Source organism: Ascaphus truei, chromosome 5, assembly GCF_040206685.1.
Source record: "Ascaphus truei isolate aAscTru1 chromosome 5, aAscTru1.hap1, whole genome shotgun sequence".
NCBI classification, from domain to species: domain Eukaryota; kingdom Metazoa; phylum Chordata; class Amphibia; order Anura; family Ascaphidae; genus Ascaphus; species Ascaphus truei.
In genome coordinates this window covers 91,470,490-91,496,933 of record NC_134487.1, presented here as the reverse complement: position 1 = coordinate 91,496,933, position 26,444 = coordinate 91,470,490, and the positions used below count along the sequence as shown (strand labels likewise).

Here is a 26,444-nt window from a genome sequence, read left to right as displayed (position 1 = left end):
AGAGAGACCGGAGGGACGGGGCGGAGAGAGACCGGAGGGACGGGGCGGAGAGAGACCGGAGGGACGGGGCGGAGAGAGACCGGAGGGACGGGGCGGAGAGAGACCGGAGGGACGGGGCGGAGAGAGACCGGAGGGACGGGGCGGAGAGAGACCGGAGGGACGGGGCGGAGAGAGACCGGAGGGACGGGGCGGAGAGAGACCGGAGGGACGGGGCGGAGAGAGACCGGAGGGACGGGGCGGAGAGAGACCGGAGGGACGGGGCGGAGAGAGACCGGAGGGACGGGGCGGAGGGAGACCGGAGGGACGGGGCGGAGGGAGACCGGAGGGATGGGGCGGAGAGAGACCGGAGGAATGGGGCGGAGAGACCGGAGGGATGGGGCGGAGAGAGACCGGAGAGACGGGGCGGAGAGAGAACGGAGGGACGGGGCGGAGAGAGACCGGAGGGATGGGGCGGAGAGAGAATGGAGGGATGGGGCGGAGAAAGACCGGAGGGACGGGGCGGAGAGAGACCGGAGGGACGGGGCGGAGAGAGACCGGAGGGACGGGGCGGAGAGAGACCGGAGGGACGGGGCGGAGAGAGAACGGAGGGACGGGGCGGAGAGAGACCGGAGGGACGGGGCGGAGAGAGACCGGAGGGACGGGGCGGAGAGAGACCGGAGGGATGGGGCGGAGAGAGACCGGAGGGACGGGGCGGAGAGAGACCGGAGGGACGGGGCGGAGAGAGACCGGAGGGACGGGGCGGAGAGAGACCGGAGGGACGGGGCGGAGAGAGAACGGAGGGACGGGGCGGAGAGAGAACGGAGGGATGGGGCGGAGAGAGAACAGAGGGATGGAGCAGATTGAGAAGGAAGGGATGGGGCGGAGAGAGAACAGAAAGATGGGGTGGAGAGAGAGTGCGGGTGGGGGGCAGAGCAACAGAGAAAAAGGAGATGGGGGGCATTTACATTTTTCCCCAACTCACTTTATCACACTGATTTATACTCATTTACTTTATTCACATTGGGACTCCTGTAATTTTGTGTACCAGTTGATAATTGCACTGTCCAATTGATTAATTATATGTTAATATGTGGCTGATGTCTCATCCACTCTGCATTAAGATCAGTGCATATTATAGTGTATAGTACAGGCATACCCCGCTTTAAGGACACTCACTTTAAGTACACTCGCGAGTAAGGACGTATTACCAATAGGCAAGTGGCAGCTCGCGTATGCGCCTGTCAGCACGTCCTGAACAGCAATACCGGCTCCCTACCTGTACCGAAGCTGTGCGCAAGCGGGAGACTATAGAGCCTGTTACACATGCGTTATTTACATCAGTTAAGCACGTATATGACGATTGCAGTACAGTACATGCATCGATAAGAGGAAAAAGGTAGTGCTTCACTTTAAGTACATTTTCACTTTACATACATGCTCTGGACCCATTGCGTACGTTAATGCGGGGTATGCCTGTATAGTGGCTAATGTTGAAACCACTTGAGGAAGTCCTGTACGAAGTGCGTTGTGGCATTTGCTATTGTGCAATCCCATTCCCTCGTGACCACGCCATCTCATTCCCTTGTGATGCCACCACGCCATCCAGTCCCCGTGACCACGCCATCCCATTACCACGCTCCCCCATGACAAGGACGTGTCGGCGAACCGATGCGATTCCAAGCATTGTCTTGCTACTCCTGGGAGGCCGGACTTCCAGAGCCCCTTGCTGTATAACACCAAAGGACAGCGACACTCACAAACCACGTCAATACTCTGAATAGCTTGACCTTATTTTATATATAAATTATACATACTTACCTTTATTAAATTAATTTATACCCTTTTAACCTCTGGTGCGCTACTCTTCTCTGATCTCTTTCGAAGACCTCTGTCCGAGAACTACCATGGGGCAAGTTTGGAGCGACTGCCTAACAAGAGGAAGCTACTGTACAAGCAGAACTTCATCTCACATTTATATTACAGCGTAGATTTTTAAGTCTGACTAGCTGAGAGACCCGGCGTTGCCCGGGATGTAATTTTGGGGGGGGGCTTCCCCCCCCCCCCCCCTTGACAGCTAGGTGGGTGACTGAGTTGACTGAGTGTGTGGGTGACTGTGTGGGTGGGTGGGTGACTGAGTGGGTGACTTTGGGTCGGTGACTGGGTGGGTGACTTTGGGTCGGTGGGTGGGTGACTTTGGGTCGGTGGGTGGGCGACTTTGGGTCGGTGGGTGGGTGACTTTGGGTCGGTGGGTGGGTGACTTTGGGTCGGTGGGTGACTTTGGGTCGGTGGGTGGGTGGGTGACTTTGGGTTGGTTTGACTTTGGGTCGGTGGGTGGGTGACTTTGGGTCGGTGGTTGGGTGGGTGAGTTGGGTCGGTGGGTGGGTGAGTTGGGTCGGGGGGTGGGTGACTTTGGGTCGGTGACTGGGTGGGTGACTTTGGGTCGGTGGGTGGGTGACTTTGGGTCGGTGGGTGGGTGACTTTGGGTCGGTGGGTGGGTGACTTTGGGTCGGTGGGTGGGTGACTTTGGGTTGGTTTGACTTTGGGTGGGTGGGTGGGTGACTTTGGGTCGGTGGTTGGGTGGGTGAGTTGGGTCGGTGGGTGGGTGAGTTGGGTCGGGGGGTGGATGACTTTGGGTCGGTGGGTGGGTGACTTTGGGTCAGTGGGTGGGTGACTTTGGGTCGGTGGGTGGGTGACTTTGGGTCGGTGGGTGGGTGACTTTGGGTCGGTGGGTGGGTGACTTTGGGTCGGTGGGTGGGTGACTCTGGGTTGGTGGGTGGGTGGGTGACTTTGGGTGGGTGAGTGACTTTGGGTGGGTGGGTGACTTTGGGTCGGTGGGTGGGTCGGTGACTGGGTGACTTTTTCAGGGTCGGTGACTGGGTGGGTCAGTGACTGGGGTCGGTGACTGGGTGGGTCAGTTAGTGGGTAGATGGGGTCGGTGAGTGGGTGGGTGGGGTCGGTGAGTGGGTGGGTGGGGTCAGTGACTGGGTGGGTGGGGTCAGTGACTGGGTGGGTGGTTTTGGGTGAGACTGGGTGGGTGAGTGTGAGACTGAATGGGTGGGTGAGTGTGAGACTGAATGGGTGGGTGAGTGTGAGACTGCATGGGTGGGTGAGTGTGAGACTGAATGGGTGGGTGAGTGTGAGACTGAATGGGTGGGTGAGTGTGAGACTGAATGGGTGGGAGAGTGTGAGACTGAATGGGTGGGTGAGTGTGAGACTGAATGGGTGGGTGAGTGGGAGACTGAATGGGTGGGTGAGTGGGAGACTGAATGGGTGGGTGAGTGGGAGACTGAATGGGTGGGTGAGTGGGAGACTGAATGGGTGGGTGAGTGGGAAACTGAATGGGTGGATGAGTGGGAAACTGAATGGGTGGGTGAGTGGGAAACTGAATGGGTGGGTGAGTGGGAAACTGAATGGGTGGGTGAGTGGGAAACTGAATGGGTGGGTGAGTGGGAAACTGAATGGGTGGGTGAGTGGGAAACTGAATGGGTGGGTGAGTGGGAAACTGAATGGGTGGGTGAGTGGGAAACTGAATGGGTGGGTGAGTGGGAGACTGACTGGGTGGGTGAGTGGGTGACTGACTGGGTGGGTGAGTGGGTGACTGACTGGGTGGGTGAGTGTGAGACTGACTGGGTGGGTGAGTGTGAGACTGACTGGGTGGGTGAGTGTGAGACTGAATGGGTGGGTGAGTGTGAGACTGAATGGGTGGGTGAGTGTGAGACTGAATGGGTGGGTGAGTGAGAGACTGAATGGGTGGGTGAGTGGGAGACTGAATGGGTGGGTGAGTGGGAGACTCACTGGGTGGGTGAGTGGGTGGGTGAGTGGGTGGCTGACTGGGTGGGTGAGTGGATGACTGACTGGGTGGGTGAGTGGGTGACTGACTGGGTGGGTGAGTGGGTGACTGACTGGGTGGGTGAGTGGGTGACTGACTGGGTGGGTGAGTGGGTGACTGACTGGGTGGGTGAGTGGGTGACTGACTGGGTGGGTGAGTGGGTGACTGACTGGGTGGGTGAGTGGGTGACTGACTGAATGGGTGACTGAATGGGTGGGTGACTGAGTGACTGACTGAATGGGTGACTGAATGGGTGGGTGACTGAGTGACTGACTGAATGGGTTACTGAATGGGTGGGTGACTGAGTGACTGACTGAATGGGTTACTGAATGGGTGGGTGACTGAGTGACTGACTGAATGGGTGACTGAATGGGTGGGTGACTGAGTGACTGGGTGGGTGACTGAGTGACTGGGTGGGTGACTGAGTGACTGGGTGGGTGACTGAGTGACTGGGTGGGTGACTTTGGGTAGGGTGACTGGGTGGGTGGGTAGGGTGACTGGGTGGGTGACTGGGTGGGTGACTGGGTGGGTGACTGGGTGAAAGTGACTGGGTGGGTGGGTGGGTGACATTGGGTGACTGGGTGGGTGACTGGGTGGGTGGGTGACTGGGTGGGTGGGTGGGTGACTGGGTGGGTGGGTGGGTGACTTGACTGAGTGAGTGGATGGGTGACTGAGTGAGTGAGTAAGTGAGTGGGTGGGTGGGTGGGTTACTGAGTGGGTGACTGAGTGGGTGGGTGACTGGGTGGGTGGTGGGTGACTGAGTGAGTGGGTGGGTGACTGGGTGAAAGTGACTGGGTGACTGACTGGGTGAAAGTGACTGGGTGACTGACTGGGTGGGTGAGTGGGTGACTGACTGGGTGGGTGAGTGGGTGACTGACTGGGTGGGTGAGTGGGTGACTGGGTGGGTGGGTGACTGGATGACAGTGCGTGGGTAGGAGACGGTGGGTGACTTACCTTGACCCCGTGGCATCTGGCTGGGGCAGGAGGTGAGTTCGGGAAGCTGGGGGGGGGCAAGAGTGGCAGGAGTCTCGCGCCGCGCTTCCCCTCTCCGGTAGCGGCGCACGTGAGGGGGAGTCCCGCGCCGCGCTTCCCTTCTCCGGTAGCAGCGCACGTGAGGGGGAGTCCCGCGCCGCGCTTCCCCTCTCCGGTAGCGGCGCACGTGAGGGGGAGAGCAGGAGGCCCGGGCCGCGCCGCGAGGGGGGAGGAGCCTGGAGTTTGCTGCTGAGCAGGAGGGCCGCGGCGCACGGTGAGGGTGATGGTGCGGCTGGGGATGTTGCGGAGCGTGGGGATTTGGGTGAGGTGGGGGGAGAGAGTGAGGGGCACCGGGAGAGGAGGGGGGGGGGGTGTGTGGAAGGTGAGCTGCGGTCCAACTGACGGGGGAGAGTGAGGGTGTGTGTGTGTGTGTGAGGGGGGGGTGTGTGTGTGTGTGTGAGGGTGTGTGTGTGTGTGTGTGTGTGTGTGTGTGTGTGTGTGTGTGTGTGTGTGTGTGTGTGTGTGTGTGTGTGAGGGGTGTGTGTGTGTGTGTGTGTGTGTGAGGGGTGGTGTGTGTGTGTGAGGGGGGTGTGTGTGTGTGTGTGTGTGTGTGTGTGTGTGTGTGTGTGTTTTTGCCCGTCACTCTGCCTCAGGCCAATGAGAGGTGCGGGGGCGGGCAGGCCAAGGGACCAATGAGATTGCCGCTAGGGACGCAGACATACAGTGCTTTCAGAAATATATAGTAGATACAGCCATTCCATTTACTATAAACAAAATTCCTACCGTAGCATAATTGTACTACAAATTCCAGAAAAACTTTTTTTTATATCACTAGCCAAAAGGAACACAAAAAAAGGCATATAAAAATAACATTATTACATATACCTTTTTGTTTTGTATTTCTTTATTGCAGTAACATACAATTTACAGGCACAAGAAATCTCTGTGATCGAAGGTAATGGACACAAACTCTGCTCACACCGTTTTCAATTGGTTTTTCCCACTTCACAAACTGTCACAATGTCACTCATCCATTAGTCCAGTCCCTGAAGTCTGCCTACAACAAGAGACATGTCTCTTCCCATGTCTCCAACTAAAGGCATTAACGTGCAAATAATGCACCTTTCCCCAAGATTGAGGCTGCTGTGCTACAAGAGTATTAAATATCAGAGGCCCTATTTATATGTAGTGCAGATACGAAAGCAAAAGTAGATAAGCATGGAAGGAATGTAACCATCATTAATAGTAATGAGGCAGACATTGTTCTTTGCAATGAGAATACGGAATACCCATAAGGCTCTTATTCGCAATAGGAGTGAAATAAAAACCCCTTAATGTTGCACGAAGATTGCACAATAGTTTTAACCACCCACCAAAGGCAAACAACCAAAAGCTGGTCTACCCTGCTCTGAGGCACCACAAAGTCAGTCTAAGGAAAAGAATCAAAGGTTCCAACAGGCTGCAGAAAGCAGTTATGCGCAGTGGAAAATAGTTCAGGGTTTATGGAATAATATTAAGTGTGATGAGGAAATTGTGCTATAATGGCTCAAATTCAGTTATGTCAAAAAAAGAGAAAAAATACATTCCATATTAGAAAAGTTCTGAACTAGTTAGTGGAGCAATCTGTATGTAGTACTCTAGCGCCATCTACTGGCAGATACCCAATATTTTCACCAAGGCATAAGAACATTCTTTTAATGGACTGCTCTTACAACCAATGGGCTTGAGCAGGGGTAGGCCGGCGGCTCCCGAGCTGCATGCGGCTCTTTCCGCTCCTACTTGAGGCTCTCTGCAGGTTGCCGACCCCCCGCTGTTACCTCCGTCCCTCACTCTCCTGGTGATGGCTGCGGGGCAGCCCGGCCAGTGCTGATTGGGCCTCTTGTTAATGCCGGGCCCAACGTCTCCCCAGCTGCTTGCCTGTCTCTCTACAGTATTGTAATGGAAAAAAAACTAAATACCGGGGCTTGTTATTGTGAGATGCATTTTAATCCCCCACATATTTTCTTGTATATTAATGCTTATACAGTATATACCTATTAGTGTGTGTGTGTACAGTATGTGTTTGTGGGGGTGTAATATTCATGCATGTGTTGCGGCTCTGAGTATTTTGGAGAAAGATTTGTTTTATAAAATGGCTCTTCTTCCTTGAGACGTTGCAGGCCCCTGGGATAGAGAAAAAAAATAAACTGAGGAGCAAGCAGTGGAAAGGTCTGAGAATCACCGAGGTCTACAGGACATGGCAGTTTTAAAGCCAACATTCCTTCACTCACTAGAACATTCGTTTTGGATTACCAGAACCTAAGGATCCTTCCCCCCCCCCCCCCCCCCCCGATGTGATCATTAGTGTTCCAACCCCACCGGTTCCAGAATTAAAATCAACATGTTACAATTTCCGAGTGAGCAAGAAAAAAAAGCCATATGGAAAATCGGGATGACGAACAGAAGGCAGCAACGGTCGTCTTCACATTTTTTTTCCCAGAAGAAACGTTTGATTTCTACGGGCCACCTGAGCTACATTGACCCAGACAAAGTATTCATGTTCTAGAGCGATAAAATGCAAGTATCTCAGAAACGAGGGATCCTGGGGCAGCCACGAAGGACTCACTGGGTCTAGTAATGTGAATAAATATATGTTCATTTCTCAAGTAGCAGAAGTCACGAGTAAGTTGTGACATATTTCACCCGCATTTCAGACTCATTGTATCAAGGTAATTTACCCAATTAAACACACATACACTTACTTCAATCTCTCTATTCAGAGTTATAAACACTCCATAAAAACCCTTCTACGGCTACTGATTTGAAAAAACTTGCATGAAAACCTTTATTTGAGATTTAACGGTTATTTTGAAAAGGGTAATAACAAAATAAAACACAAAAAACTTTGTTGTGTCAAAGCACACTTGTTTTGCAATGCATTGCAGGCCATTGTGGTATCCTAGGGGTCAAAATATAGCACGCACGGCAAATATTCCTTTTACTGTTACCATTTCCATATTGGTCATGGAACTCAGAGTAACCAGACAAACTCGCAGTGCGATACAACTCCAAGTTACCAGCTAAAAACAACTAGGCACTTCATGCTAGCATAAACTCTTACTTTGACACGTGCAGTTATATATAGATAACACAAAACAACAACAACTATAGACACTTCACAATCTAGGATACTAGGCCAATAAGCATGACGCAGGCTGTCTGCATTACTGCGGCTGAGGCTGAAAGTAGGAAATGCATTGTACAGATAGTTAATGCTCTCTCTGTACCAGCGACACCTGTGTTACACCGACGAGGACATTAGTTCCAACACAACGTGTAGATCCTTCATTACAGAGAGAAAGTCAAACTACACATGCATTGGGTTACAATGCTCCGCAGTGGTAAGACAAACACAAAGCCATCGTGGAGATAATAGTCATTTACTAGGTTTTAATGAATGGTGTCATAGTATTTACTTTGTCAACATTTCATGTATGAAAAGAACTACACGATGCTTTGCCGGTTTTATTTTTACAGAACATCATAACACAGCCCGATATAAACATAGCATGTGTACCACGGATCTTAAAACAGAGATATGGAAATACGCCTTCAAAAACAGCTACAAACAAATACACAAATACTTGGGGTCTTATGCAAGCATTTGCAATGCTACAGAATCCCTGGCTGCAGTGGAAGCATTGCATGAAAAGAGATAATGGGGAAAGGTAGGTTTGTGGACCCGTCCGACATGTCAATGTGTTCATAAGTACACCACTTAGATTGTAAGCTCTTTGGGGCAGGGATTTCCTTTTCCATTGTCCGACGTTGCTGCACTTATTGTATTTTTGTAATTCCCTGTATTGTCTTTGTGAAGCAGGGAGTACACTGTCGGCATGATATAAATAAGGATAAACATAAGTGGTATTATTATTTGTTGTACACTGTACAGCGGAGCGTGTGTGTCACTTACTCACCATAACTTAGTGTGTCCAATACTACACTAGATGTTCTTTGAAGGCCAGATAAGCACAGAGGTCTTATAACTGGTTACAAGGAAAAGAAGGCCGTGTCTCCAACGGAACGCTGAAGGACAGCTTCCTTCAGAACACAGTGCTCAGAGTCAATCCCAGCTGGGTTTGGTACAGCATATGGACTTGTAAACTGTACTGTTTATAGCCGCAGTGATTACTGTGCCGGCCTTGAGTATACAAGCTGGTGGGTGAATTCCTGCGCTGCAATAAAACGTTTATCAGGAGTGGCTCCGGGAGTAAAGACACGGACTCTGCAAACAATGCCATGGAGTTTGGATCAGGGGAACCTCGTTCCATTCCCAGTGTCTGCTCCTTGTGACTTTAAGCAAGTAACTCTCGCCCTGTGCGTCAGCCACCAAAAACAGATTGTAAGCCTATCCGGGCAGGGACTGTGTCAGCAAAAATTCCTAGTGCTGCGTAGCGCTCACTGTACTGTAATTGTGAAGCACAGAGTCCCACTGGGAGAACAACGCTAGAAGAAATAAAGATATTATATGAATAAATCCCAAAGCGTTCTCATTGGTCCTTGCTCACAGACATGTTCAAAAAGATATTAAGAGATACGTTACCATGAAAGGTAGCTATAACATTTTTGGAACAAAATATGAAGTCTTCATTTGTTCACCCCGAAGTTTCCTTCGCAGCCAAAGGATAGAGTCACAATAACAAAAAGAAAGCAGTTCTGCTAGTCAGTCACTGGGCAACAGCAAGAGGAACATTTATATTTCCAGGCTGCAGGGGGCTCCAAATAGCTCTATTTCAAGCCTCTCTAATACATTCAATTACATGAGACATACAGTGTAGCTTGCACGGGTGCCTGGATTTTCTGAATAGGAGGTGATATGAAACACATTGGAGGTTATTCATTAAACCGCGATAGTGCCAAATTTGGCACGGTCGCTTGGAAACGGCCATGGACATTGGGCGTTTGTGCGGTAGTGCCCTGATCAGCATCATCACCGTTTAATGAATAACCCCCGGTTTCTCTTTCCGGTCATTCACAACCGTCACATAAAACACTACGCAGACTTTGCCATGGTACTCTCTGCAGCTCCTACTTAAATCAGCCATCCTGGAAACACGCTATTACATCTTTGGAAGTAGGGGGCCAGCGGTGGAATGGGATGTGTGGCCGGCGCTCCACCGCAACACGTCACCGCCGGAACTACCGACCGCAGGACACCACGCGGGAAATTTGAAAATGTTGGCGGGCTGCGGGTCCTGCTGTGCGCATGGGCGCTCTCACAAATGGTGTCGGTCGGCTGAGTACCTTTAAAGATGGCAGCTGCTGGCGAGTTCAGTGGGGGAGATACGATAAGAGGTGAGGTGCCCTGCGGTCAGTAATTCCAACAGCAATTTGGTCACGGCCACATAGCAGAGGCCAAACGTCCGAGGCTGGGCCTGCGGTGCTGAACCATGCAGTTCCCAGATGCCGGTGCTCCTGCTGGAGAACCCAACCTAGAAGCCGGTGTCCACCACTGAAAAGCCGCAAACCGATGATGCTGTGGCTACTTATTGACACGCGGATCCTGCTGCATTTGGTGGCAATATTGTTTCCACGGGAGGAAGCACCAGAAATTACAACTGTAATTCCTTTTGAGAAACAGAGGGTCACTAGCACTGAAAATGGTGAGGTCCAGCACCGCAGGCCTTCCTGGTTCCAAATACATCAATATTAATAATAATACAGTCGGGATTGGTCCATTTAAATAGGTTATGAAGTAGTTAATACATTTTTTTGTGAATGGTCAGGCGAAGAGAGGGATACATTGTTAACCTGAGCTATATCTCACAAAGCCCTTGCCCAGAAATTAGGGAAACCATGTTCTTCTCCCCGTTAACTAATGAGCCTTCCTATCATGGAATACAAACCCGTATACAGTACTGTAAATCCTGGGCGGGGTTCTCTGCTCACCAAGCCAAGTTCATTGTTTATTTTCCATTTCAAGTAGTAACAAAGGAGGCAGAGGGAGTATGGGGTATGATACCTTTTACTGGACCAATAAGTAGTGGCTATGTTACAATCTTTCAAACATCTCCCCGAGTCCTTCATCGGGTATCCCAAGTGGTTCGAAAGCTTGTAACATCAACTACTTGTTGGGTCCAATAAAAAGGTATCAACCCACCTTTTCCCTCATTTGTTACTACTTGGAAGAAATAGACCAACTGGCTGCCCACCCTTCCTTGCTTACAATTCAAGTGTACTTTTTCTGTTTACTTTTGCTCTTTGACTGACAACACCACTGCCCTTACGGCCACTCGTGGGTTACTGCCCATGCAAATCCCATTCACATTGTGTGCGTGTCCCCAGAAGCACAACATACTAACAGTATTATTCATCTAAGCAGTTTGTGGCGGGCCTCCTCCTCCTTTCAATTCTGTTTTGCCTCGCTCAATAAGAAACAGCCTTGTCTCGTTTCCAAATGTGTCAGTCACGGAATCCTGTAATATAGGCAACAAACAGCCTCCGGGACACATCCAGTCATCCCATAGTGCTTCGGGTACCAAAATTAGATTTCATATCCCTGCGCTGTGGGTAACAAAATCAGATTCTTTGCATTTCTGTTCTGACTGCCACTGTGTACCCAGGTGATGCTAAATAAAAAGAAACAGTAATGAACTCTTTGTACTAAAATTATGCCCAACATGGAATTCCTTACTCGTCCAGGTGAAGCCCCATTGTTCCTGGCTAATATGTATGTATTTGATAAACCTATGTGATATATAGGTAGAGACGCCTGATGGGGTTACGCAAAAGTTGCTGCCCTCTGCACAGAACCAGCGTGCTATGGGCTTAACATTTGCTTGTACTATGTGTAATGTAAACCCCACCCACTGGAATGTTAATGAGCCAGGAAGACAAAGGACTTTGAATTTACAGCTGCATTCAATCTGAACCCCTTCAGTGTACATCTGCGTCGCCCCGAAGGCGGGCAACTAAATGGTGTGAGCCATTTGATGGTTTGGTGGTGATAAAGCTTCTCTATTACAAATCTGAAACTCACCAACCCTTTTATCACATGTACCCAATTTTCCAACTCTAGCTGTCCATGAAATGTCTGAATTGAATATATAACCCTGTTCATTTAATGTAACCGTGCAGGGGTGCGCAAACTTTTCCTTGTACCTGCTCTGCTCAGCGCATCGCGCCCCCCCCCCCTTCTCGACCCCGGTGTCAAATGACGCGCGGGGTCATGTGACATCACATCGTCATGGTAACGTGAGATCATGTCCGGCTTACCAGGACGACGCGTCGCTGGAGGGGAAGGCAAGTGTATTATAGAGGCCTCACGCGGTCCCCGGCTTTTAATTTAAATGCCTGGGGAGAGAGCGAGGGACCTCTATAACTGTTGCGCAACCTCGAAAATGTAGCGCCCCCAGTTTGCGCACCGCTGTAACCTTGTATTGTCCTACCTCTGTGCCCAGGACAGTGGTGTAGCTAAACATGCTGGGCCCCCCCGGGCAAAACTTTGCGCATGCGCGATCGGCACTTACCGAGCGGGCCCCCAAGAGTGCGGGCAATAGCTACTCCCCTGGCCCAGGACATACTTGAAAACGAGAGGTAACACTCAATGTATTACTTCCGGGTAAAACATTTTTATAAATAAATATTTAATGATACACTATTGTATAGCTCCAAAAAAGGTAAGAAACGCTTCATTACAGAGAGCTAAAAGAAATAAGTGAATCAAAAATAAAACACTACAGGAAAAGGAATCGCTGCATTTAACCTAGATTAGAACCGCATTTATCCCGAGCGCCGAACATCTTGCCTAAATATGAATTGTAAACACCTCCCATCTGCTTTCCCTGCCTCTTCTTCCACAGCAACACGGTTATTAATCATCGTTTGTTTGCAAATCATATTTTGCAGCGTAGTACGATGGGTTGGGGAGACCGCAACTATAAAATCCCAACATTAACACACACGCTGGTAAGGAGAACTCACAATCTAAAAGGAAGGGAGAGTGAAGACAGAAGGGACCGTGGGAGAGGCCATGAAGCAAGCAGCTGGGATGCTCAGCTTTGTAACAGGGAAGTGTTAGGCTACGGCCCCAGGCACTCCGCGTGTGCTGGGATTGGAGCGCCTAGCGGCGTGTGCACCTTCTCAAGCTGCGATCTGCGGTCTGTGCTGGAGCTGCAGGGGGAAAGACAAGCTGGCGACAGGGGGGGAGGGAGGGGGGCCATCTCTCCATCGCCAGCTCTAAACACAATTTTCTTGTATTTCGAAAATCTGGTCGCGCAGCGGCAAATTGCGCGCCAAGGTAGCGAGTTGGCCCGGCCCTATTGAGGGGCGGTTCTTGTTCCTGCCATAGCGCGCCCTGCAGCAGGCATCGGGGACCTAGCCTTACACACATATTGCAACCCAGCAACTGACAGCCAACAGCCAACGTTGGTTTACGGCCATCAAGTGAGCTAAAAGTGTCTTACTGCTGTACGGATTGAGAATAGCTGTGAAGTTGTGAATTCCCCGCAGAGGACGGGAGAGAGATGCAGAATGTCACACTCTGCTTCTATTTGGAGAAGTTAACCCCTTCCATGATGGAACTGGCATTTTTCTCTAGTTCAATGTAGCTCTCCTCTATCGATCATTATAGTTCTGGGTGGCACGTTCACTTTTCAGAAACACACTGCCCCCTTGCCGTTTTATGAAAGATGATACTAGACTTCTCCTCTTCTTAATCTGCTGCCCTATTAAAGTCTCTTATGCTCCACGAATGCCAAATATCCAACACATCTTTAGGCAGAGCACAGTATTATTATTAAAAAAAAATAATAATAAATATAATAAATAACAAAAGTGGCGACCAACTCCAATGCTCAAGGGCCACCCACAGGTCAGGTTTTCAAGATATCCCTGCTTTGGTACAGGTGGCTCAATCAATGACTGAGCAACTGGTGCTGTATCAGGAATATCCTGAAACCGGACCTGTTGGTAGCCGGTGAGGACTGGAGTTGGCTCTGATCTAGGTCAATGATCTAGGTCAGTCTTTAAAGACCAGTGAAACCCCTCACAAATGTATGGTGACTGCAGCATCCTTTAGAAATCATTCATCCGTTGTATGTAAAAAAACACCATTGCCGTGGCTTATATTTTCAAAATAATGCATTACATTACTGTATATGAAAGAACGACATATTATAAAGTTTTTGAATTCGGTTCCAAACAGGACAAAAGAAAATGGTGTTTTGAAGAATGAAATATTCGCCATTACCACATTTGGGCTCAGGGAATGCCTGGTAACGTCTCATGGAACCCCAGGTCTCCTGTGAACACGTCGCCAACCACTGATCTACGAGAAGGCAGCCCTGTGCTGGACTGTTACTCCTGCAGTGTTAATATAGTGATATGTTTCTGTGTACTGTGCATTACCCAGATATTCAGTGCTAGCTGGGTCGTCTGTTTATAAAAAAACTGTGGCATTCGTTTGGGGACAAACCGTGCATCACAGGTACTAAATAATATGGATGAAGTCTAACCGCTAAGGATAGATTCAGAAGCACACGATGCATCACTGAAAAGGCATGTTTTTATATTGCTATAATGAAAACACAGCTATCCACACATTTTTCACAAAATGTGACCACTTTCCTGCATGTGTTTCAAGGCCCTGTGGATTTCCTCCGAGTGAATATGTGAATACTGTAAGGGATGCAGAAAGTACTAATTAGGGAATAAAAATGACGCAGAGGAAAGAAAAGGTTTCCATTAGACATTTTCATGGTTATTCTACACTCGTCTTTATTGAATTATGCGCTGAACAATTTACTCGGTGCCCAACTTAATTTATCTTCATCTAAGTGCACTTCTGCTCAACCATTAGTAAATCTGTTCCCGATTATTGAAAAAGCTTAGAGCAACAGGAACAAACTGGGAACATCGCATTCAAGAAAATAAGAATCTGGCTGTTGTAATAAGCAACATTGTGTGGATGAAGCATACTACAACCAAACTGTAGTCTTTGGCACCAATTACTCTATATTAATTGGTGTGATAAAGCAAAGGGGTCTTTATGGAAAGTAATGTGGAGCAAAACTAGAGCAAATTGTGATCCAGTGCCTCTGAATCAATGCATGTAGCCGCTTTGCTCCAGTCTGCACATTTTGGGGAATGTCAAGACAGTAGGAAGAGATTCCCAGTGCATATATCATAATAGTATACAGCAAGTTAATGCAAGTATTCCATTATAAATGGTATTCCGCCTTTCTTTGTGCAAACCCCCCCCACAGATCTGAGGTACTGTAGGATAAACCAGGGGTGCGCGGATCTTAGAGGCCCCGCGCCTCTCCGATGGCATTTAAAATAAACGCAGTGGCTCACACGAGGCCTCTAACTTTTCACTTACCTAGAGTTCCAGCGACGCGTCTCCATGGCAACCGGTGGCAGGGTCATATGATGTCACGTTGTCATGGCAACGTGACGTCACATAACCCCCATGGTGTCATTTGACGCCGGAGCCTTGCGAGGGGTGGGGGGGCGAGGGGGAGGAGGCACGAGCCGGAGGGGAGAGGAAACATGAGGGCTTGCTTATGTAAGTTTGCGCACCCCTGGGATAAACCACTTTAAGAGTTTCTGCCAGATGTTCGAAACTTAAGCTTCTTCTATTTGAGCAGGAAAATAGAGCATTGCCTCAAAACACTTCATGCTACAGTATTGTGCACAGGAATTCTTGGCCAATGCTTTCAAAACCTCCTGGGTCTCTTCTTTAAGTGGTATATTGCTTTGAAATATTTTCTTCTGTTGTATTTCTAAACAGTGTTGGGGGTTACATTTAGGTCAGCACTCAAACTGCACACGAAAGGCGCAATCAACGCCTGCAATCTGTTTTGTGAAGTCAGATACACACGTGTGTGTCTGTGTATGAGTATGTGTGCGCGCATTTATATGTGCATGTGTCTTCATGTATATATGTGTGTATGCGTGTGTAGGTGGTGGTGATATGTATGTATGTATGTATGTATGTATGGATGGATGGATGGATGGATGGATGGATGGTGTGTGTATAAGTGTAACCAAATAGGTTACAATAGCAGTTCTTGAAGTCTGTTGTACAAGTAAAAAAAATGTCTTCCCTGAGTTTGAGTAGATGCAGACTTGTTTGTAGAGGCCTGTTTTATAATACAGTGTTTAACAAAACTGCTCAAATACATTTTCAATAGTATAAAACCATAAAAGAATATAGGTCACAACTATGACACCTATTTTGACATCACGATATATACTAGTGGCACAGGCGTAACTATATACGAATGCACGGGTAAACTTCCCATATACTGTATACGAGTCAGGTGGCGGCATGGATGGAGATGAATAGACTGAAGCTCATCCCTGACAAAACTGAACTAACGATTATAGGTTCGGCAAGACGCTAGAGTATGGGATAGGGGGGTTGAGAGCCCCCCCTAACATTGGTGTACAGTTGCTGCCCATGTCCAATGTTAGAACTTCTGCATCCTATTTGACCAAACTCAACATGCGCGTCCAAGTGGCACTCAGTTAAGTCCGTTTTTTTTTTTTAAATCACAGGCTGCTTCAGAGCTTGTGTCCACTCCTGTCATCTATGGACCTTGTGTCACGGGTCCATTTATTTATTTATAAAATGTTTTACCAGAAAGAATACATTGAGAGTTACCTCTCTTTTTCAAGTATGTCCTGGGCATAGAGTTAAGATGACAAATAGTACATGGTTACAAATATAGTTACATAAGTGAACAGGGTATACATTATATGCAAGACATTGCATGCACAGTTAGAGAAGATGTATATCATAGGCTTATGTAACAGTTACAGACCAGATTAAAATGTGAGACAGCTTTAGTTTTGAAAGAACTTAAACTGGTGGTGGATGTGAGAGTCTCCGGTAGGTTGTTCCAGTTTTAGGGTGCACGGTAAGAGGAGGAGCGGCCAGATACTTTGTTGATAAGAAAAAGTTTGCGTCGCACCATCCGAACAAAGGCCAAGTAGAGAGGTTAACTCCAAAAATGAAGTTTAATTGACCATAAAAAAAGAGGCAAAAACAGGCCAACATGTTTTTCGCTGCAAGTGCTTAATCAAGGTCCCTATTTCTTTGTTGAGCATTGGGATCATGTACAGGCTTTTGGCGTCAGATCTCGGATGATAAGTGCTGCATGTGGTAGGGGTGAGGCGTTTGTTCAGATAGATGGGTAGCTTGCCCAGAAAGTATTTGAAGGCAAGACAGGAATGGTGAACTTTGCGCCTAGACTCTAGTGATGACCAATCTAGTTCTTTGAGCATTTCGCAGTGATGTGAGTTGTAGTTGCATTGGAGAACAAAACGGCATATTGAATTGTAGAGGGTGTCAAGTTTGCTAAGGTGGGTTTGGGGTGCCGAGCCGTATACTATAGTCGATAATTGGCATTAGCATCTGCTGTGCGATACGCTTTCTGACCAGCAGACATAGGGAGGATTTGTTCCTGTAAAGTACACCTCGTTTGGCATAGGTTTTGGATGTCAGGGTATCAATGTGCATTCCGAATGTTAAGTGGGAGTCAAACCATATGCCCAAGTATTTAAAACTTGTAACAGGAGTTAGGGTGGTGTTAGCGTTGGTTCTGATCTGGAGCTCAGTCACTGGAAGCTTTAAAAATTTGGTTCTAAATACCATTGTTAAAAAGAAATAAAATAACTGCGCCAACCGTATAAAAATGGGTTCGATTTTTCAGTCCCTCATAGAGTGTAGTCCTGCTGCCAGAGTCTCGTTCAGAGGTGATTCTCCAACCTCTGTATTAGTCACTGAATGGAGAGAGGGGGGGGGGGGGGATCCTCCGGTGCTGTGCTTCACTCAAATTTCCAGGACACATGCAATGTAAAACAAACAAGGGACCGCGATCAGGAAGGGTTAAATCACAGTAGGGTGCTATGGGTGAAATATGCAATAGACACACTTACATTTAACCACTAGATTCCCTCTTCTATACAGTATATACTTCTTAATATAACCTCAGGAAAAGGGAGAGAACAGAGAAAACATAGTATAATTGAACAAAATGTATTAAAACAATTTATTGAACAAAATGTATTAAAAATATAAATTTCCAACTCACAAGCGACCATTAAAAAATGGCATAGAGTGCAGAAGTTTCAGTCTCTGCCAGACTTCCTCCCAGATGGTTAGGTGTCCGCGCGGAGTCTGTCCCAGTCGATAAGATGGTGGTGCAGGGATATCGATGAAAATCGGGTGGTTCGCCCAGACTTGTGCACAGCCTGTTCTTCCTCCCGTCAGTCAGCCTCCTTGCAGTTCTTTCCACGTCCCGCGCATGCGCATTCGCTCCGGTGGTAGTGTGTATCAGAATGGGATTCTGCTTCTCTGTACGGTGGCTCGTGAGGACCAAAAGACCGTCAGACGCGTTTCGCTAAAAGCTTCCTCAGTGACGTGGATACATGGGGGTCAGTAGCACTTTATATATCCTCTAAAGTTCACATTGTCCAATCTGGCACATGTAATTGCTCTCTATATTGGCATACGAAAGTGCTACTGACCCCCATGTATCCACGTCACTGAGGAAGCTTTTAGCGAAACGAGTCTGACGGTCTTTTGGTCCTCACGAGCCACCGTACAGAGAAGCAGAATCCCATTCTGATACACACTACCATCGGAGCGCATGCGCGGGACGTGGAAAGAACTGCAAGGAGGCTTACTGACGGGAGGAAGAACAGGCTGTGCACAAGTCTGGGCGAATCACCCGATTTTCATCCATATCCCTGCACCACCTTCTTATCGACTGGGACAGACTCCGCGCGGACACCTAACCATCTGGGAGGAAGTCTGGCAGAGACTGAAACTTTTGCACTCTATGCCATTTTTTAATGGTCGCTTGTGAGTTGGAAATCTATATTTTTAATCAATTTTGTTCAATAAACAGTGTTATACTATGTTTTCTCTGTTCTCTCCCTTTTCCTGAGGTTATATTAAGAAGTATATACTGTACAGAAGAGGGAATCTAGTGGTTAAATGTAAGTGTGTCTATTGCATATTTCACCCATAGCACCCTACTGTGATTTAACCCTTCTAAATACCATTGTTACAGTCTTGTCAGTGTTTGCAAACAGTTTGATTTGGGAAATCCAATTTTCGAGTCTCAAAAAGTCAGATTGAAGTGTGTTCAATGTCGGAAAGGCTATGGCTGTGTGCATATAAGATTGTGTTATCTGCATACATGAGTATTGAGGCTTCCTTACAAGCTGTAGGGAGATCATTGATGAACGCTGAGAAGAGTAGGGACCCCAAGAACAGAGCCTTGCGGGACACCACAGGTGATATCCAAGGGGTTGGAGATAGACCCTGAGATGGACACATGTTGGGATCTCCCTGATGGGTAGGAATGAAACCAGTTTAAAGCATGTTTCCCTATTCCAGAGCACTGGAGTTTGTTAAAGAGGGTAGCATGATCAACAGTATCAAAAGCCTTTGCAAAATTTAGGAATATTGCACCAGTGAGTTGTACCTGTTCCATTCCACATTGGATTTAATTGCAAACTTTTAGCGGGGTAGTTACGGTGGAGTGTTTGGGGTGAAAGCCAGATTGGAATTGGCTAGGGAAATTTGTTTTGGTATAGTAATCGCTTAATTGGGAGTGAACACATTTTTCCATGACTTTGTGTCTTTGCAGTTGGACTGTGCCTTATATGCAAGACTATGGAAATGCCTTATATGCAAGACTACTGGTGTCCCTGATACAGAGGCTCCAGCCTGTGCAGAACACTGCAGCTCGAATGCAGAAATGGGTTTCCCGCTTTGAGTAAATCAAATCCATCTTACACGATCTGCACTGGCTTCCAGTGATGTTCTGGGTTCGGTTCAGGTTGGCCGTTCTGGCTTTTAAAACATTGCAAGACAATGGGCCTCTCTACCTGCAGTTTCATTTGATGCCTCGCAGGGATACTGGCCATGATCTTATGTTCTATGGAAGCTCGCAAATCTAGCAATAATAGGATTGCGTTTAATTTGCTTATGATACAAAAACGCCCAATGCAGAAACCTGCACTTTCAGATGAAGGTTTCAAATCCCTTCTCAAATCAAAAAATGAAGTATAATGCATTACGGATGTCCAACTGCAAGGGTTCCACTTTTGTACATTACACCAGTGGATAAACGCCTTCCAAATCCAATAGACCTTCAATGTCACCTGTTTCCTGGAACACATTAGGGTAGTTATAACATTACCTGAGAATCCCTGTACCTTTAATGAAGTCCACGTTTCATGACGTCAACTTCAGGAATTGAGGATTGGGGTATCGAACTGGACTTTAACCCAATAATGCAGGAAATGTCGGGAGAATTCATAGCTCCTCCATCGACAAACACCCGAAGTTCGCAAACCTGGTCCGTCTGGGCCAGTACTGGGCTAATCACAATTAGTCGAGCTCGGTCTCTCAGACATTTTCATCACCCGCTGCAAAAGGGGGAACGGAGAGAACATTTACCTCAGACAGGAAACCCCAAGTGATTGAGAAAACATCCCAAGCCAGGATTTCTGGAACTTGCCACATACTATATGTCTGTACTTTTTTGTTGACTGCAAACACCATCAGAGCAACATTTGGTTGACCCAATGTCTGAACTAATTAATTGAAAAATTCCAGGTTCAGTTCCCATTTTCCAGGGTGCATTGAATATCTGCTGAGAAAGTCAGCTTTGTAATTTTTCTCCTGAAACGTATGTTGAGTAGATCAATTGAACTAAAAACTGGACTCCCTAAAATCCTTTGATGGTTCAAGACCAGATTATTTTTTTGAGAGCCCTGAAAATTTGAGTTGCCAAGGGCAACTCAAAGGAAAATTCCAAGGCTATGATCTGTCGAACCAAGGAGTTTGTTATTGTCTGGACCCAATGATCCAGAAATACCACCCGTCTGCCGCCGACCGGCATTACCCTCTGAACCGGGTGTTCCCATTGAGGATACTGATGGCAACTCGACTGGTACCTTGTCTGGGGAGGTTATGACCCCAGAGCTGTTGCAGATGTGAATCCCAATTCCCATTATAAGCTCTTCCTGGTTTATAGGATCTTCCCTCATGAAAACTTTGTGTTGGAGGCCTGTCAAATCATTATAATCTTAATCTTTCATGCTGGGGAGAAAGTGACCTTCTCCTACCGTCATCTTGGACAGGATATCACCCCGTGCTTAACCGAATAGATAAAAACCTTCATAGGGCAGACATCAGCCTATTCTTATATGAGGCATCCGCTGCCCAAGGCTTGAGCCATAACACCCTACTTGCGGCTACATAATACGCTGATCTTGCTGCAAGGCGAATAATATCCATTGAATGATCTCCAAAAATTAAAAACTCCATTGAGTCTTTTAGATTCGATGTGTCCTTCAGTAACTTCTGCCTTGAGGTTTCAGTTTCAATTCTATCCTCCAGAATCTGATGGTCCCAGAAATACAGGTTATTGCTATTGCTGGCTTCAGTGTTACTGCAAAAGACAAATATGGTTTATATACAATAGGATAGACTCTCTACTCCGATCTATAGGATGTGTGAAACATGATCCATCTTCTAACGGAATCTTTTTCTCGCAGGAGTGGATTGTACAGACCTCCAGGCCCGGGCGATTCCTTGGAGAGCAGCCCTGCTCCAGCAGCAATGTCAGGTTGGCATGACAACACGATGCTGCAAGAAGGCCGCTCCGGAGAAGGCAAGACCCACATCTCCCCACACACACCCGCTTTGGTCTAGGACATTTGGTCACAGGACTTTCCACCGATGTTTAGCCACTACTCACCACGTCGCAGAGACTACTCGCCGCCAGCCGCTTTGCCGTCAAGGCAAGTGCCTAACCTTACTCTAAAACCCCATAACACTAGCCCCTTACTCTAAAATCCCTTACCCTAAAACTACTATCATTAACCCTCTACCCTAACTGCTAAATGAACCCTGAAGTTAGCTTATCTCAGTGAAATGGGCGGCAGCTGAGTGTCCAGAAGTGGAAAGGCTGCAGGTCTCTCTGTGGCCGAACGCCAGCAGAGACTTGGTCATGGCGAGACGCAAATCAAAATGTCCGATTCCACACCCTATTACATTGGGGTGACAACCGGTCTGCGCTGGCGCGGGGACACTGCAGTGCTCTCCTCAGGTCGGGCGGAAGTTGGATCCTGGCGCCAGCAGGAGAAAGGAGAGTAATGCAGGCAGTCAGGGAGCTGCTAGCCATCGCTGGGGAGCTGCACCACAGCCCACCGCACCAATCCACCATCAGTCATCTTCTTAATGCAGTCTCTTCGAGTAAGTTGCTGGTCACTTGACATGTCACACTGCAAAATATTAAGACTTGGAGACTGTTTTCCTAGATATTGCAACCTGAGCTTCCTACTGAGGCTGCTTAGCTTTCTGGTCCCCTGCAATAGTAGAATGTACCGACACCCCGATGATCAAAAAACACTATCCACTAAGGAACAAAAGAAAAATTGAAAATTAACATGGCGTCCAGATCCAGATTCCTCCCTGGTGATAACCTTAAAGTGCATTGGAAATGACCTTTCGGAGTCATGCAAGCAAAACAATGACAACACTGAACTAGTGTCAGTCATGCCCCATAGCGATGTCACAGTGCCCAGCAAAACACCCCCGGCCCTCGCCGACATCACGGCACCCAGGGGAAGCCACCATTCAGAAACGAGCACAGGGCAGCAACATACATGGTCCGCTGGATCAAATGGTGGCTAGAAAGTTGACGGTATTGAGGTATGTCGAAGGGGGAGCCATAGACTTCACCCCTCTAACCAAGGCAGATAAGACTGCAGACATTCCATCCCTTAACGAAGGTAGGACAAGAATAACTGACCAGAGATGGGCGACTCCCCCTCTTATAGCGGTTTCGAAAGTTCTGCTCCTAACTAAGCTGGTTGGACGAATTAACTCATTGGTGTCTGCCATAGAAGAAAGTCACAATATCATCCCCAGTAAATTATGTTTCTGCTTCCTACTGGCTCACGGAACCTACAAGATTTGAAGACCATATTGATTTCCTCAAAATGGGAGAAAAACACTGGCAATTAATAAACACGTAATATCTTTCAGAACCGGGAGTATACATAAAACTCTCATTCCTCGCTTATTGTTCACACACCAGGATTTTGTTGTCAAATTTCTTCATTGTTTATTTTTAGTTGGCTAAATATACATAGTCTAAGAAGACAGAATGTCTGTCTCTGGGAAACTATGAGGAAATAAGTTGACTCATAAAATATATACACAATGCAAATACAGAATGTAACAGGCCAAAATCAAAAATATCCTGCCAACTGCTTTCTCATTAATAAAACATGTCAGACTAACACGGATGCATCCTCGTCTCGAAAACACTCAGAGGAAGAAAGAAACCTCTTGCCAGTTAACAAGATATGGATTATATGATTGCTTATCAACACCCTGGTAGCTGTAAAGTTTGTGGGCAGAAAAACAAATGATTTAGCAAAACTTTTATTGATGAAGGGTAAATCACAGATATTCAGGATTTATAATCTTAAACACTGCAATTAAGTCCATGTATTTTCAGATTACTGATCAACAGAGCACCCTGTGAGGTGTGAAACGCGTTGGAGGTTCGTTAGCCTCCTTTTATATGGCTTAAATACAGTTCACATTTTTTACTCCATAGCATCTTTAGCCCGATTCTTTGTCGGCGGTGCGCAGCCTTATTGCCTTCATTGGGTAATTTTTTCTTCACTTTCAGATAACAAAAGAAAGTTGTGTAATTATCAAAGGAAATGGGTTTGTAGTAATTGCCTTTTGATATTCAACTTTTAAAGCAGCAACCATAGCTACTCTTTATCTTTTTTTAAACAGTATTGGAACCTGTGGGTCCACCGGAGATGAACAGATTTATTTACAGCTCCGGGTGTCCCATCTGTTCCACAGATACTTACAGCTTTAGCTACTCATTGATCCTCCTCTGGGGAAGCAAAACACAGGAAGAGCACAAGACCTAAAACTAAGTATTACAAAACAGAAAATATTTTTAGTGCTTGAGGAAATAATTCTTCAGCTGCTTAACGTCTTTAATACAAAAATCGACACAATTTCTTCTATTTTTCAGGCAAGGACTTTGCAAGCAGGACATGAAATGATTTGTTTGTGATACTGCCTTTTTAGCCTTGGCACCAGTCAAGCCCTCTTGTCTTATTATCGCATGTTAGGATCCTGGTTGACAGACATCCTATAAATATTTAAAAACAGAAACCTAAAAATAGTACAGTGGAAAATTAAAAAAAAAAATGTTGTACCAAAAGCAGCTCCCCATTCCCTAGCATAATAGACCACATCACATTCAGCCAAAAATGACCAGTGAAACAAACTTAAATACTCTTACCCCACCCCCTGATGTCAAAACTTCACTTCCAGGAAGCCTCCTCCTTCCCTCCTTGCAGTCAGTGCTGTACCACATCCCTAACCAGAAGTCCCGATCGATCTGAAGTCCTTCAATCTGGAAGTGATGTGGTGCATGCAAATGTCAGTGCCAGCAAGACGGTGGGTGCCCCAACGCCAAAGGGGAGTCTGAAGAGAGAGTGCAAGCTCTGCAGCCGTACTGGAGCCAAGTGGTTAAAAATAAATGAGTGTATTGATCAAATGAACATCACCCACGGGGTAGTGCCACCCTCCTACGTGTTTCGGACGTGTAGTCCTTCTTAAAGGACTTGTTAAAGGAATACACGTCCGAAACGCGTAGGAGGGTGGCACTACCCCCCGTGGGTGATGTTCAGTTGATCAATACATTCATTTCTTTTTAACCACTTGGCTCCCTGGCCGTGCGCTGCTGTTCTCTTTTTTTCTTCTAGAATGAAGAGCTGCAATCCCCACAGGTGGGTACGGCCGTGGGAAACGACTCGTCCTAAACTTGCACGGAATATTCAAAGGCAGATGCGGTTTTCTGAACACTTCATATTTGAACAATTACCTACTTATTTCCGGTACTAAGGTGATCGAATATTTTTTCTCTCTTTCAAATGGGTTGACTCTGTCCTGCCGCCATTGAGGAGGCGAGTGACATCTCCCAGAGAGAAGTAATGAGAACAAGCTGCCATCTATAAACAGGCAACTGAACTAAGAATATATGGGGACACAGTGTAGGACCCGGGAGACATAGAATGATGTTGCCACTGCATGTTGAGGTCGGGGGGGGGGGGGGGGGGGGAAACACGTCACCATTGAGATATATTGATGCACATTTAATGTATTTAGTTCACCACATCTTGAGAACATATTATCTTTACTACAGTACAAGATTATATTTCCAACTGACATTCCCAGAAGACGGCAACATAAATGCTACTTAGAACATCTTTAAAGGGATCACTACAGTACAAAAAAAGCTCAACACTGAAAATAAGACGTACTTACAATACTGTGCCAATCTCTGAAATGGTCCCGTTTGCTGGAGTTTTCCTCTACCAATGAAATGAAATCCATCTTAGCTTCTTGAAGGAACTTAAACTTTTACAGTTCCCACTATTTATGAGAAATAAAGTAGGCAATGTTTTTTTAACAACCACAACTGCTCTATGATTTAGGATGTAGTCCTCAATATGCAAATCTGAAGAGCACTACTGTGGATGCTTGTTTTTAATGATCGCAGCATCAATTGCGTCACATGATGCCCAAGTGATCCGGTAAGAATGCAGTAGTGCTTGCTGAATTTAACCAAGGAACTAAAAGCAACATGAAAAATCTTGATTGATGTCCAAAGAAAGAGCAGCTCCAGGATAACAACACTGCAATGTGGATGTCTGAAGAGCCCCCATGTCCAGCACACTCCAGTAGAGCAGTTAGATCCCAAAAAGCTGGAAAGAACTGAAGCCCCCATAACGGGAGCTGAGGAATTGGAGTCTCCGCCTGAGAAAGCCATAAAGAAAACGTCCAGTCCACAGAAATGCTTCAATGCTTTCTGTGAATAAAACAGCTGTTCTAGTTCTTTGTGAAACAGTATTTTTCATTTGATGAGCTTTTGTTAGGACACAAAAAGCTGCTGATTATCACGTCTGAATAAACGGTAAAGAAAATCCCTTGGCAAAGCACGCAAAAATAATTATCGTTGTTGATGGGTTTGTAAATGGTAGCACGATCACCTCAGAATTAATTAGTCAGGTTTCCATGTGTTAACCCTTTAAGTTCCCCATGACATACGCTGATCATCATGAAGGCTGGCATTCTAGGAGCGTTCTGAAGTGCAGAGTATGTCAGGCTATAAATGCTGGTTTTCTGGGGGGGAGACGTCATTCTCTGTGGAGCGCAATCAGAACAGAAGTGGAGTGTATTCCACTTACATTAAGATCATGGAAGCCTGCTTGCAACTCCGTGATGGATATACCAAGCAATCCGGTGGTTGAGATCCCAAAGACATTTGACAATGGTACCGCTGGTTTGCTGATGCAATATTATCAGAAGACACCAAATCGCTGTGCGATTCAAGTTCATATCATTTTTCAGCCTATAGCAGTCTCTGAGAATATTGAACAGGACCCTTGTGCCTTTATTGTTAAGATAGGAAATGGTTTATGAAGTGTGTGTGTGTACAAAACCACAGAATTTTCCCCACGTCCTGCACATTACCCGCTATGTCTAATTACATATCGTTTGAGAAACAGAACTACTATGATTTATTGATCCTGCACTTGTTTTTAGTATTAA

The 26,444-nt window shown here is 46.9% G+C and overlaps 1 protein-coding gene across 1 annotated transcript in view; it reads right to left on the bottom strand.

Moving 5' to 3' along the window:
- Positions 1–25,176, bottom strand: part of OSBPL8 (oxysterol binding protein like 8) — a 141,061-nt gene extending 115,885 nt beyond the window's left edge. Inside the window, exon 1 of the mRNA XM_075600211.1 lies at positions 25,158–25,176. The gene's annotated coding sequence lies outside the window, so the exon portion shown is untranslated. The remainder of the gene's footprint in view (positions 1–25,157) is intronic.
- Positions 25,177–26,444: the final 1,268 nt, after the last annotated feature.